Source organism: Pygocentrus nattereri, chromosome 27 (assembly GCF_015220715.1).
Source record: "Pygocentrus nattereri isolate fPygNat1 chromosome 27, fPygNat1.pri, whole genome shotgun sequence".
Lineage (NCBI taxonomy): Eukaryota > Metazoa > Chordata > Actinopteri > Characiformes > Serrasalmidae > Pygocentrus > Pygocentrus nattereri.
In genome coordinates this window covers 21,732,816-21,747,229 of record NC_051237.1, presented here as the reverse complement: position 1 = coordinate 21,747,229, position 14,414 = coordinate 21,732,816, and positions in this window count along the sequence as shown.

Sequence of the window (14,414 nt, the reverse complement as noted above, 5' to 3'; positions counted from 1 at the left end):
TATATTATAACTATTGCAGAAAAACTTTGAAACAACTTTTGTACAGTGACTATTTTAGTCGTCACTCTCATGATGTTAGCCTTTTTACATGAAGAATAACTTTCTGGAACTAAGTTTTAACTCCAGCATAGCAGTGTAAGCTTCCAGACTTTGCCTGAGCAAAGTTGCTTGCCACAGATATTCAGTGTCTTGGGTTTGAATGGAATCCTCAGTGGTGAGGAGTCAGCGTTTGTGGCGTTGGATCATCTGTACCAGCGTTGCGTAAGCGATGCACCTGAATGCAAGCACACACCTGCATGTGGGAAGTCTTTTCCCTCGACTACTGCATCTGCAGGAAAGTTTTATGCTGAGCACATGCTTGCATGAGAAAGAGAGAAGATGAATAAAGAGAAGAAAGAGCTGTTTCTCTCCAGCTCAGTGGGAAAAAGGCTGTACAACGTAGTTTGAAATGCAGCTCCAGATGGATGAAAGAGGTGACATCAAAAATAAAGCACACATAGGCAGAATAATTAGAGTTTCTCGGTCTAACTAAGCAAAACAGCTCCATGTATTTCATCTTCCTTCAGTGACTCCACAGAACAGAACTAATTTGATGCCAAAAACAGAAGTGCTGACTACCTTCTCACGCCCTGCCTGTCTGGTTCTCACTTGAGGGAAACAGCAGCTCCCAGTGAGAGCACTTAAACAGCACAGACAAACTCAGCCTGTCTCAGCCTGGTCATTACAGCCCTGTCCTTATTTACACCACATTACCCACCCTGACCATTCCAGCTTGAAGGATGGATGCTCTTATAGGAGACAAGGAGTCAGCAAGTCTTCCAATAATATGTTAGTTTGAGAGGCACAGTGTCCCAAATCGAGCACCATTACTTTCTGATTATGAAATTTCATTGTCTTATTAACGTCCACGTTAGACGTCAGAGAAGGCCGACTGATTCATGAGTTCATTTTTAGTCTGTTTTAGTCCTGCTTATATTTAAACTCTGCAAGCTTTATACTAACACCCTTGTTTCACAATAGGCTGTATGCATATTTGACTGCTGATCATAACCAAGCCTTAATTAAATGAATCAACTGTAGGGTTGGAGAATATAGCAATATATGTTGTTATCGTTATAAGTCACAATACAGTATGTTTAATTGGATTTAGCGCAACACTGGGTGCAAAATCTTCTACATCTAGTTCTACTAGCCTAGCCCAGCGGTCATCAGGCGGAAGGTAGGACACAACCTGGACATGGCCCCAAGTCCATCGCAGGGCAGACAGACAGACACATTCACTCACACCTATGGGCAATTTACCATGTCCACTTGGCCTGACTGCATGTCTTTGGACTATAGGGGGAAACCAGAGGAAACCCACACAGACACAGGCAGAACATGCAAACTCCACACAGAGAGGACTGTGGTCACCCGGCCAGAGAATCGAACCCAGGCCCTACTTGCTGTGAGGCGACAGCACTACGCACTAGCCCTTGGGTGCAAAATATTAAATAAAAATCATTGTATTCACAGTTTTTGATAGCATTTTTAAATGTAGCTCTACTGGTTCCTTTTGATCAATTCCAACTGATCAGATGTCTGAAAAAATACATATTGTGACATCACAATATTATATTTTTGCTATATCACTGAACTCAGCACTCAGAAGACCAACCACTGATTTACTGATTTTGGGTGAACTCCACCTTTTTAAAGGTGAATTCCATTCATTTTTCAAAGTTCCTGTATATTTCAATTATTAAGATGTAAACAGAGTCATTCAGAGTGCTTTGGTGTGAAACGCTCCGGTCTAGAGAGACTTACCGAGTCTAAATTGTTCACAGTGGTGACGATAGGAACCAGACATCCGAAGAGTTTAATGCCTCTAAAAGCTTCTTCAAGGAAAGTTATTAGATGGAATGGTTATGAATACACTGCCCGACTCAAGAAACATTGTATAAGACAGTTATGATAGTTACTAAGAGAAGGTTTTGACTTAAAACATATTTTTAAAATCTATTCATGGTGAGGAGGCACAAACAGGGAGTTCTAAGGCCAAAGAGTCTTCAAAGAAAACATTTTTTTCAGGTTTATCACTATTTTTCCATGAATGTTTCATATAAAAACCCAGAAGACGCGTTTATGTTCACTGGTGGTTTTGGATGGTAAATAAAATGGCTATATTTGTGTTGTATTCCATCAACTTTACACCAAACCACTCTGAATGACTTTATTTATTAATTTATTTAGAATTATTTATCTCAACAACTGGATTATACAGGAAAAAAAATTAAAATAGATGGAATTTGCCTTTAAATACGAAGGAGACAGATCTTAGGTTCCTGTTGTGCTTCTTCATCACTGCTTAACACAGAAGGAATGATTTACTTTGAATGCTTCAGAAGCTACATTTTAAAGGTTTATCATTTTTTAACTGTAATAACACACACACAAACACACACAGACACCTGGATAGGCATCCCAGCACTCATTGGGAAGGCAGGATACACCCTGGACAGTTCACCTGTCCATCGCATGGCAGACAGACATATAAATTCACACACACCACACCTATGGGCAATTTAGCATGTCCAGTCAGCCTGACTGCATGTCTTTGGACTGTGGGAGGACACCCACTCAGACACAAGGAGAACTCCACAGAAAGGACCCTGGTCGCCCGGCCAGGGGGTCCAACCCAGGCCCCTCATGCTGTGAGGCAACAGCGCTACCCACTGTATTTATGATTTATGTAGAATTACAGCCCTTTTTTACAGCATGGGTTAAATACACCTATGATGACTGTTAAAGTCAGTCGCAATTTCATTCTGATTGTCTTGTTAACCTCCACAGTAGTTGTCCTGTAACTAGACGGGTTCTTCATTTGTTTCACTCTTAATTAAAAATGAATATCAGTAGAATAATACTAACTAAAAAAAGAACTGCTGAGCCATCACGTTGGAGTAGAACCTGGAAAAGCATGTCCTGTGCTTTTGATCCTGGACGTTTAGCTCTTATGACAAAGCATTATATAACAGGCCTAAAAATATCTTGAATTTTGCTGGTGTTGAGCTGAAGGACCTAATCTCATTTGTCACTCTTACGTAACTGGGGGGGAGGGGTGGGGGGATGGTGGGCAGATGTTTTTGCTGGGAGTGTAATTTTTTTTATCTCAATGTCGGCGCTGTTAAAATCCTGCACTTGGAATGAAGTCTTTCATCTGTCGCCGCTGGGCTGGACACGGGAGCATTTTAATAGCATGTGTGAAAGAGAAATCTTAAAGAAAGTGACCTCAAAATTCTGTAGACTGCGTTTCTATTAATGATGAGCCAAACTGATATACTGGATCGGTATATATATTATACAGTCAAATGTGGTGGGACACACCTACTAATTATTGAGCCACACCCATTTCTAACAGGTGGATAAAATTAAGCATCAAACTGCAAATGTATTCAGTCACCCATCCAAATCATTGAATTCAGGTGTTCCAATCACTTTCATGGCCACAGGTGTATAAAGCCAAGCCCCTAGGCCTGCAGACTGCTTCTACAGACATTAGTGAAATCCCAGCATGGTACCGTGATCGGACGCCACCTGTGCAAGTCCAGTCATGAAATTTCCTCACTACTAAATATTCCACAGTCAACTGCCAAGTGTAAAGTTTGGTGGAGGGGGGATTATGGTTTCGGCGCTTGGTTCCAGTGAAAGGAACTCTTAATGCTTCAGCAGGCCAAGAGATTTTGGACAATTTCATACTCCCAACTTTGTGGGAACAGTTTGGGAATGGCCGCTTCCTGTTCCAGCATGTCTGCACTCCAGTGCACAAAGCAAGGTCCATAAAGACATGGATGAGTGAGTTTGGTGTGGAAGAACTTGACAGAACACCTTTGGGATGTATTAGAGTGGAGACTGCGAGCCAGGCCTTCTCGTCCAAAATCAGTGTCTGACCTCACAATCGCACTTCTGGAGGAATGGTCAAAAATTCCCACAAACACACTCCTAAACCTTGTGGAAAGCCTGCCCAGAAGAGTTGAAGCTGTTATAGCTTCAAAGGGTGGGCTGACATTATATTAATATAGTGTAATTAAAATTGATTTGTTTTCTGTGAGTACTGTCACTGTATTATAGCAAATCAAATCCTCACACTCTCCACCAAACTTTTCAGCCCTCTAATCACCACTTAGCAGCCGTTGCTATCCACCATTGCCTCAAGCCTTCAGTTCTTTATTAGTGTGCAAGTGCTTGAAATTGAAGCTCTAACTGTAGTCAAAAACTTTCCCTGTGGGTCATGTGAGACGCCAACCCCAGTGCAGTAAAGCAAGTCGTTTTCCACCCATCCAAAGCCATAAACAAATTTAAGTAATGTTGTCATCAGTGGTCTGTGACTTTGGTGCTTACAATGCTCTTTATTACAAAAGCTGAAATGGGCTGTGTCAAAATGTCAAATGTCATCAATAGTGAGACATGGTCTATTTAAAATGTCTAGCCGTGTGCTTTAGCCAAGGGTGATTAGTTTAGGGGTTTAAAGGGTGCTGTGCAGTTTTTCTTGCCTTTGTACATCTCCACTGTCCAATCTTAACTCGTTTAAGTGGTTTTCATTGGGCTTACCTGCAGTGCCAGTTTGCTTTAGTCTAGGGTGCCTTGGTATAGGTTTTTAAGTTTGTTGCAATGTTTTTCCTCATTTTTGTATATCCCAATTTTAACTCTGTTAGATAAGATAATTTAAGATAAAATAAGGTACTTTACTGTCTTTATTGTCCATTAAATTTGCATGAAATGGAAATTTGTCTTTGACAATCTGGCACATAAATACCTTTAAACACTTACAGCAACAATGCACTTGAACTATGTAGGGGGTTATTTATTATGTCCTTATTCAGAATGATTTTTGTGCCCATTCTTTCTAGCTAGTGAGACTTTAAATCTCCTGCCTGATGACAGCAGCTGGAACAATGAATGGCGGGGCTGAGTAGGGTCCTTGTAGACCTGGGTTGACTTTTTTGTTTATGGATCAGATGCATAAATTCCAGAGTGACAGTTGTTTGACTCCGTTGCTCTGTCGGCTCGGGTTGATCACCTGGGCCAGCTTGTTTCTTTTCTTAACTGAGAGGTTCCCCTACCAGGGCACATTGTTGAGACTGAGAACGCTGGCAATAAGTGACCTGTAGACCATGATCAGAGTGTGTTTCCTGGTGTTTAAACTCCTCAGCTTCCTGAGAAGATTGTCATTGAACTAATGTCAGGGGTGAACTGCGACTATTACAGCTAGACCTTCAATTTAGGCATAAGTGTAAAAACTTGGTGAAAACATGACAGAAAAAACGGCTCAACAACAATTCTGCTAGTGTCACTTTAGGATTCTAGTAGCTTTCTAGCGCTAAGCAAATGGCAAACTGGGGACCTTCCGGTCAAAGTGCTGTGGTGATTTGGGGTTTACCTTCATCTACCCCCCGGCCGGACACTGAAGGACGACTGACTGTCAAGCCCTCCTGCTACCCACTTCAATCAAGCTGATCACACCCCAGCTACCACCACCTGCCTTGGACTAGCTGCCCGGAAAACTACATTGATGTTTTCATAGACTCCCAGCTATTACTACTACTAATACTACTGCTATTAATGTTAGTAGTATAATTAATTTGTAGGTAGTTTGACCAGAGGAGGTGAGCCTTGGTTCCTCCCAAGGTTTCTTCCTCAGCTCTGAGGGAGTTTTTCCTTGCCACTGTCACACCTGGTTTGCTCACCTGGGGGTTTTACATTCATGTTAAAACTTTGTCTTTACTGGAATTCTGTGTAGTGGCTTTTTCACAATACCAGTTGTAAAAAGCGCTATACAAATAAATTTGACTTGATTTGATTTGATCTACCACTCTGAATTCAGTTCATGAAGGCCTTGCTAATGAGCTGATTAGCTGAATCAGGTGTGTTTAATGAGATAGTGAGCTGAAGTCTGCAGCGTTCTGGCCCTTGAGGACACATGAGGCTTAGAGAGACTTTTTTTCTAATGAAACTGGCACCACCTCTTTTAAATAAAAATCTTTTGGCTGGCTCCTCGGTCACTTCCAGGTTCCATGTGGATTAATCTAATGTGTTTGCTTCAGTTCTGAAAGTCACGAGTAACAGAAGAGTTTGCTTAGCTGTATCTACCTAGATATCACAGCGAAAAGCAATTCCTGAATTTTCCACTGGACATTTCAGGCATTTACCTGTTTTGTTTCTGTCCAAAACCTTACAATGAAACAAGAGTGTTAATGTAAAGCTTGCAGGGTTTGAATACATTTTCACAGAAATCATTAGGCCTTCTCTGAGCCCTATTAGGCCCTATGGAGTCTCCTCTGATTTATGTAAATCCTGCATTTTGTTTCATCTGCACGCAGTTTTGTTGTAAGGCAGAAGTTTATGAAGAAACAGGACTTCACCAGTAGGCATACTGTCTGCAGCATAACCTGATGGTATGCCATTGCAGAACATTTGGAGCACCTTTGGAAATTGTATCTACCAACTTGGCCCACTTTTTCACAGGCCAACCCAAAAATCTTCGGCCTACACCACTGCTATGATAGACACCGCTCAGAAGGGTGGAGGAGAAGTCAGCAAGAAAAAGAAATTGAGGTCCCTGGTCTCTCTCCCACTTCACACAATACCTGTGTTCTGCTAGCTATGATCAACCAGAAGATCCCAGAGGAACCGGTATCTCTCTGGAGGACATGGGAGGTTCAGCAAACTCTGACAAACATGTAGTGACATGCAGAGTGCACATGGAGGCTTAGAGGACAGGTGAATGATATGTAAGAGCGAGTTTGTGCAGATACAGACAGGCAAGAAGTTCCTGAGGGCAGCAACAGGAGCGCCTCCAGGCAGACCACAACACCTCCAGACAAGCCCTGTTCTGCCAACACACATATAAACATACAAGGGAGTGGAATCGACCTGTTAGGTAGCCTCAGGCATGTTCAGACAAACCTCTCACAAGATGAAACACGCTTTGAATCTTGCTGGCTCTACATCCAGTCACCACATCTATAACCAGTACATTCTCCTGTGTTCTTGCCAAAGCATTTATGTGTTTTGCTTGCGGAGGAAGAAAAGTTTTGTTTTCGCTCTGATCCATTTCCATGCAGAACTGGCACGAGTAGCTTATTAGGCCAGTACAATGCAGCACATTCATTACAGAATGATTTAACTTCTGCTTCGCCAGCTAATTTACACAGCCAAGATATTCTCTTATGTTCTTATTGTTGCAAAATGTTACTAAAAGAATCCATTAAAAAAAAATTGCCGTTTTTATGCTCCTCTCAAGCTCGCACACATTGCAATATGGGTCAAAAACCCTAATAACTCAACATGTATAGTCTATTACTAGGCCAGCTACAGTTGCTGTAAATCCTTATGGTGAATGTTTTTTGGCTAATGAGCTTTAAATAAGCACACTTGTGCATTTCCTGACTCAGCAAATGAAATATTTACACAGAGTAAATGATTTATGAGATTGATCAACCGCTATCAGCTGCTGTGAAATGCTTGAATGTAGTGTAACGTGCTCTTTAACTGGAGACTTTCATGTTGGGCCTAGTGGTACATTAGTCACCCGGGGAAGATGCTTTGATAACATCCGAAATTGAATTAGTGCCTTGTGATCAGCCTCTAATTAAAACACTAAATGGCGTGTCGGCTCTTTTAATCTTTCTGATTCTTGAAAATGTCCTGATTCCAGTGGAGAGAGATGAGTCTTTAGATACGCTATACAGAAATGCATATCCTGTATACATGCCCTGGCTTTGTTAGTAGAGAAGTAACTGTGACGTGGAGCGATGAGGTGGATGCAAGTTTTATTTTGAGCAAATCCAGGGTCATGGTCGAAACGGTTCAGGTTCAAATAGCCAACACGGAGAGAACAACAGTCAGACATAACAAAATAATACACTTCAAACAAATCAAACAGCACGAGAATACACACATAAAAACAATCAGTACATCAAAACAAGCATACAAACAAAGACCAACAAACACAGGGCTTAAATACAAAACAAGGGACAGGCGGAAAACAGGTGGAAACAATCTGGGGCGGACTCTCAAAACAAGGGGCTGGACTGGGAATCAAAACAAAAAGCACGTGGACTAGACCAGAAAACAGAAAAGGCACATTGAGGTGTGGGAGGAGCCAATCGTGACAGCAACAAGTACAAGTACTTTCATCGTCTACTTTGCCTTGTTTTTCCACTCAGTGGCCACTTTTTGAGGTCCTACATAGTATATAATATAGTATATGTCCACTATATACAGTACTGTACAGACGTCAGACAGCACCCTTAATATTTTCAAATTCCAGCCGAAAAACTCATTTAGCTATTTAACATACTTAAGATAAAGTCATGCAAAAGGCACTTTTCAATATTTGGTGTGTCCACTCTTTACCTGTATAAGTATTTTTCAGGAGACTCACTTTCATTTTCTCAAAGAAATCTGCAGGGATGTTTTTCCACACCTCCAAAGTTCAGTCTTAGAAGTTAGTTTTGCATTTTCTGCTTCTCAGCATCCGAATAATCCCAAACACATTCAGTGATGTTGAGATCTGGACTCTGGGGTGGTCAGTCCATTGTTCAGCTGCTTTGTTTGATGTGCCCATCTCCTTTTCTCTGTGAGGTTCTTCTTGAACAGCTACACATCCTTTCAGACCCACAGCGCTGAGTCGTCTTCTCCTTAAGTTCTCAGCTGTTTATCAGAAAGTTCTGGTGGTCTACCAAGTGTTGACTTTTCCCTTCCTTATGCAAGTGAATCATCTTCTATCCAATCTCCTCGCAAATATCTCTAAAAAAATCAATAAATGGAAATATATGTAGGGTCTCTGAGTTTTGCACAGCATGTTTTCACACATCAGTGTCACTGCTAGGTTGAGAATTGACCACTAAACAAAAATATCCCAACAAGAGTAGCTCAGTGGTCAGAAACTGAGTATTGATGATGATCTAGAGGATGATCATCAAACTGTGCATCAACAGATGAGCTACAATCTCTAACTGTACACCAGCAAGGTGGAGCTACAGGAGAGGGGTTTCTGATAAAGTGGCCAGTGAGTGAATCAGTATTGTATGCGCACTGAACATTAGATAGATAGAACTTTATTGATTCCGGGTGGGAAATTGCAGTGTTGCAGTAGCAAGACATATAATTACACATAATCTTACACATACTATGCAGAAAAATAAAAAATAGAAATAAATTTAGACATAAGTTAAAAAAAAATTACAAGAGAAATAAAATAAAGTATAAAAGTGTATTTATTTACATATTTACATGGCATATGAGACAGATTTACTGTATTTACACACAGCAGGCACTGAGTGGTCTGAGGTGGTCTAACAGCACATATTTAAGAGATGACTAACTTTAAGTTGCATAAATATTGTAGTGTGAAGTAAAGTGCATAGTGAAAAGTGTCATTACAGTAATAGTTGTGATATAACAGTAATAGTGATGTATTGCACAGTGTGAATTAATCAAAGAAGAGATACAGTGATGTGGTTCAGCACATTTTGGACAGGAGGAGATCAGTACCGTCTCTGCAGTAAGGAGAATTGTTGTAGGGCCTTATAGCAGTAGGTAAGAAAGATCTCACACGGCTCTTTAACAAACGGCCACTGAATGAGCTTCTCCGTTCGTCCAGTGTAGCATGCAGAGGGTGTGAGGTGTTGTCCAAGATGGCTAACAGCTTGTTGAGCATCCTCTGATCTGCTACAACCTCCAAAGAGTCCAGCTTGACTCCTACAACAGAGCCAGCCTTCCTAATAAGTTTTTTGATTTTGTTCCGAGTACTTCTGTTAATGCTGCTGCCCCAGAACACAACAGCATAGAATAGAGGAATGTCCAAAGGAGCATAGTGCACACACCAAAAGACCTCAGCCTCCTCAGGAAGCAGAGACAGCTTTGGCCTCTCTTGTACACCGCGAGAGTGTTACAGCTCCAGTCCAGCTTGTTGTCCAAGTGCACACCCAGATATTTGTATGTCCCGACCATCTCCACATCAACACCATCAATAGTGACTGCTGACAAGACAGGTTTGGACTTCCTAAAGTCCAGCACCATCTCCTTAGTCTTACTGATGTTTAGCTGCAGCTGGTTCAGATTACAACAATCAACAAAGTCCTTCACCAGCTTCTTTTATTCCTCCACCTGTCCATTCCTTGCGCACCCCACAATGGCCGTGCCATCCGAGAATTTCTGCAGATTAAAGGCACAGTAACTCATTTTGTTCTTCGTTTGGCCTTAAGTTCACCAGCAAACTGATTGTGAGATTTAATTGTGGTTATAGCTTTAAGGCCACAGCTACACTAAAAAAAGTGCTTCAAGGGTTCTATAACAAAGAAAATGGCTCTATATATAGAACCTTCATGAAAATGGATCTATTTAACACCCAAAAGGGTTCTTCTTTTATTACAGTGTCAAGCTTATCGGGTGCTATATAGAACTTCAAAAAGGTTCTATATCGCTGCCGTCAGAACAAAACCTTGTATCTCCAAACTGGTAAATTTAAAGGAGACGAAAATATACTTTACTTTTAATGTAAGTCAATGGAACCAGGCACTTTTCCATGTCATTTTGGGCCGTTTCTTTTGATTCATTCATCATGAAATTTACAGACAATCTAAAGAACAACATGCATTTTCAAACTATGCCATGTATTCATGCACATTTTCCATCAATCTGAAGAACCCTTTCATGATGCAAATGGTTCTTTGAGTGTTTATGGTTTTATATAGAATCAATTTCTTTACTGAAGAACCCTTGAAGCATCATCTTGTTTAAGAGTGTATAAAATACTTAAGAACTAGGCTGCAGTGCTGTCACTTACTTAATGTTGACAGTCAGTTACTTAAAGCAGCAGGTTCACTTTCTGCAAATGGTTTGTTCATCTTTTTATGCAGTTGGTTCTCAGTGGGGTAGAATAAATGTATCTACAAAATCAGCCACACAACTGATGTAGTCTGCACATCAGAAGAGTCAGTAGCCCCATTTACATGCAACCTAATACTCTGTTAATAATCCAAATAATAGTCTTAATGTTCCACACTGATTTTCAGACTTTGGGACACATTTACTTAAAAACAATGGGACCTAACTGCTCATCATGTGGCCATGAGGGACAGGGATGCTTACTTCCTGCTGTAAAAGGCAGAGGCATGGCTAAAATAAGGCTCTGCCTAGAGACTTAAACTCTATGTTCAGGTAGGGACATGAAAACATGGGACAGCTGTTTACACAACAGAGGATGATTTGTTTTCGCTTCTGGACCCCACAAACAGGGGCCCAAATGTAGCCATTTAAAAGCACTAAACAAAACATGAAAAGAAACCTGAAGCTTCCATAATTTCGATTATAGAGCTCAGTAAGAGCCACCTAATCTACAGGATACAGTCTGAGGATGAGACTGCAAAGGCAAAACAAGCTGAAACTAAATGCTTCTGGAGCTCATTTGTAAATTACAATTAAGGCACAGAGATTTTCTTAAAGACACTCAACATCACTCGGCTGCATCCTCTCATTTCCCAAAACACACATGCGAGCGCAGCATGACGACAGCATAATGCGCTTCAGACAGATTTCCTGCTGAGGATTATCAGCATCATTATGTCCCAGCATTTACTGAGCAGCCTGTGCAAAAAGGCAAACTCAGAGCAGGACTTTAAAAAAGAGAGAGACAATCTCTGACTCACAGTTGGTGATGTCATATGAAATCCTGCCTCTCCATGTGTGGCCAGTCTGTTGCTCCAAAACTCCTGCCTGCCTTCTGGGAGCCATTCATCATTCATTCTTCATTCTTCCGTCCTCGCTTGCACTCCTGCGGAGCGACGCAGCCACACTCTTGGCTCAAGGTGCCAATTCATCACTCGCAGCCTGCTGTTGTGCGAGTCCCTTATGCTTTGCACTTGCAGCTTCTTCAATAACATAAGTGCTAGACACTCACTGTGGCTCTAGTGTGCCTTCTTGATGCTCATTTGCAAGTTTTTCATTCAGGCTGTCACTCAGGATAAGGGTCAGTACTGCAGAATAGATCCTCTGCGTTCTTTTAGGCCAGAGCTTTCATCTCTCACATGCAATCCAGCACCACTCTATACTTAATAACACTACAATAGGTATCATTTCCAATAGAGCTGCGCGATATGGATGAAATACTATTGTTAAAATTGCACTGCTAGATATCACAATGGCAATAAACCTCAGAATCAGGTTCATTTCTAGATATTTCTGCTAGCATCTATTTTTTAGGTTATTATTGATTGTGCATTGCTATGAAATATACAACACTATGGTTATCCAATTTATATTCTCATTCTTCTTCATATATTTTGTCTTCTCCTGGATTTTATATTATAGGGAGATATTAACCCTGAACCAAATACAAAATGTTCAGTCTGATAAGAAAAGTTACGCAGCCTTTTGCCAAAAGTTTGTGCAAGCTTCTTATGTCACTAGGGTACAAGTACACTAGAAACACCTTATATAGGATACCGTAGTCGCCAGCTAGGAAAACCATAGCAAACCACTTAAGAGTGCCATAGCAACCACCTAGCAAAACCTCCTGCAACTAACAGAGATATCATAGCATCCGGGCAGCAAAAGCCCTAGCAACCACCTGAGAAGCCATAGCACCTAGTCAGCAACGCCCTAGCAACCACCCGGGGAACCATAGCAGAGCCAGTTTATAAGGAGCCTGGCCCCTTGCTATCCCCCGTTATATCAAAAATAAAAACCAGCAGAGGGCGTTTTGAGAAGCAGGAGGCGGGCTTTACTGCTAGAGCGTGATGATTGATTGGAGAGTGGAGCAGCTCATTGGCTGTTTGTGCTCACTGACGTCATAGATATACGTAAACTCCTATAGCTTGAGTTTAAAAGCTCTTAATGTCACAAAGCAGGTCCATAAAGACATGGATGAGCGAGTTTGGTGTGGAAGAACTTGACTGGCCTGCACAGAGTCCTGACCTCAACCTGATAGAACACCTTTGGGATGAATTAGAGCGGAGACTGTGAGCCAGGCCTTCTCGTCCAACATCAGTGTCTGACCTCACAAATGTGCTTCTGGAAGAACGGTCAAAAATTCCCATAAACACACTCCTAAACCTTGTGGAAAGCCTTCCCAGAAGAGTTGAAGCTGTTATAGCTACAAAGGGTGGGTCGACATCATATTAAACCCTATGGATTAAGAATGGGATCTCACTCAAGTTCATATGTGTGTGAAGGCAGAGGACTTTCTATTGAAAACATATATATATATATATATATATATATGTATATATATATATATATATATATATATATATATATATATATATATATATATATATATATATATATATATATGATGCAAATACCTGTATCTTGCTGTTGCTATATTTTGAATAGGCCCACAGATTTGTTCAGACTTTTTATATGGCCCTTCTAGTGGTTGAGTTTGGCACCCCTGCTTTATGTGGTACCTGTATAAGAACAAAACACCAGCTTGTGAGTTCAGAGTAGTACATGCCTTTGGTTTATGGATGAAGAATATGGAGTGATTTTGAGACTATAGCAGGATAGAGGTCTCTGATGTTTGACTTCTGGGTGACTTCTGCTTTACCCTAGAAGGCCATGGTCTTTCTTCCAGAATTCAGTTTTTTCAGATCTCCATTAGCTCTGCCCCTGAGCTGCCCTTTCCAGGCCTGTGGGAATTTGGCCAACTTACCTGTTTTAATAGCCCAAACCCATACTCTGGTAAAATACTGTTACAGCACTAAATAATGGCTCAAGCAAAAGTAAAAGTTGCGAAAACCAACTTGAGTAGAAAAGTAAACTTCAGGAGGACTGAGTCTCTTATAGAACCACAGTGGAATGTCTTAGTACAGGCAGCATATGGCAGTGTAGGAACTGTGTAGTAGTATACATTGTAGTATATAATTAAATGCTAAAGGTCCAAAGTGAGAAGTGTGGGTAATGCAATCCAGGAGCTAAACCAACACACTGAAATAAAATTTTCATTGTAGCTATAAAATGTGATTTCTGTCTGTTTTGGAAGTCCCTGTCTTTTCTTCAATATTTCTGATATAATATTTTTTGATGGTTTCTGATTTATGAAACCAGAGGCAAGCTAGATTTTCATATTTGCAGGTCAGCAAACATTTGAAGTATATTTATTGTGTTTAAACTATTATTTTTTTGTGATAGTTGACCTTAATTCTTTAATATGATCAAGGCCACATTGCTCGCTAGCAACTCAACATATAGTCACAAAATATCACACACAGAGCAAGAAAAGTGTCCTAGTTAATCTGATAACAGAGGAGGTGGGGTATGGAGGAACATATTTTGTTAGAAAATATAAAATAAAAATATCTGACTCAATGTCTATTCCAGACAGAACGGCCACTAGAGGGCCTGCAGAAAGAGGCTACACCACAAAT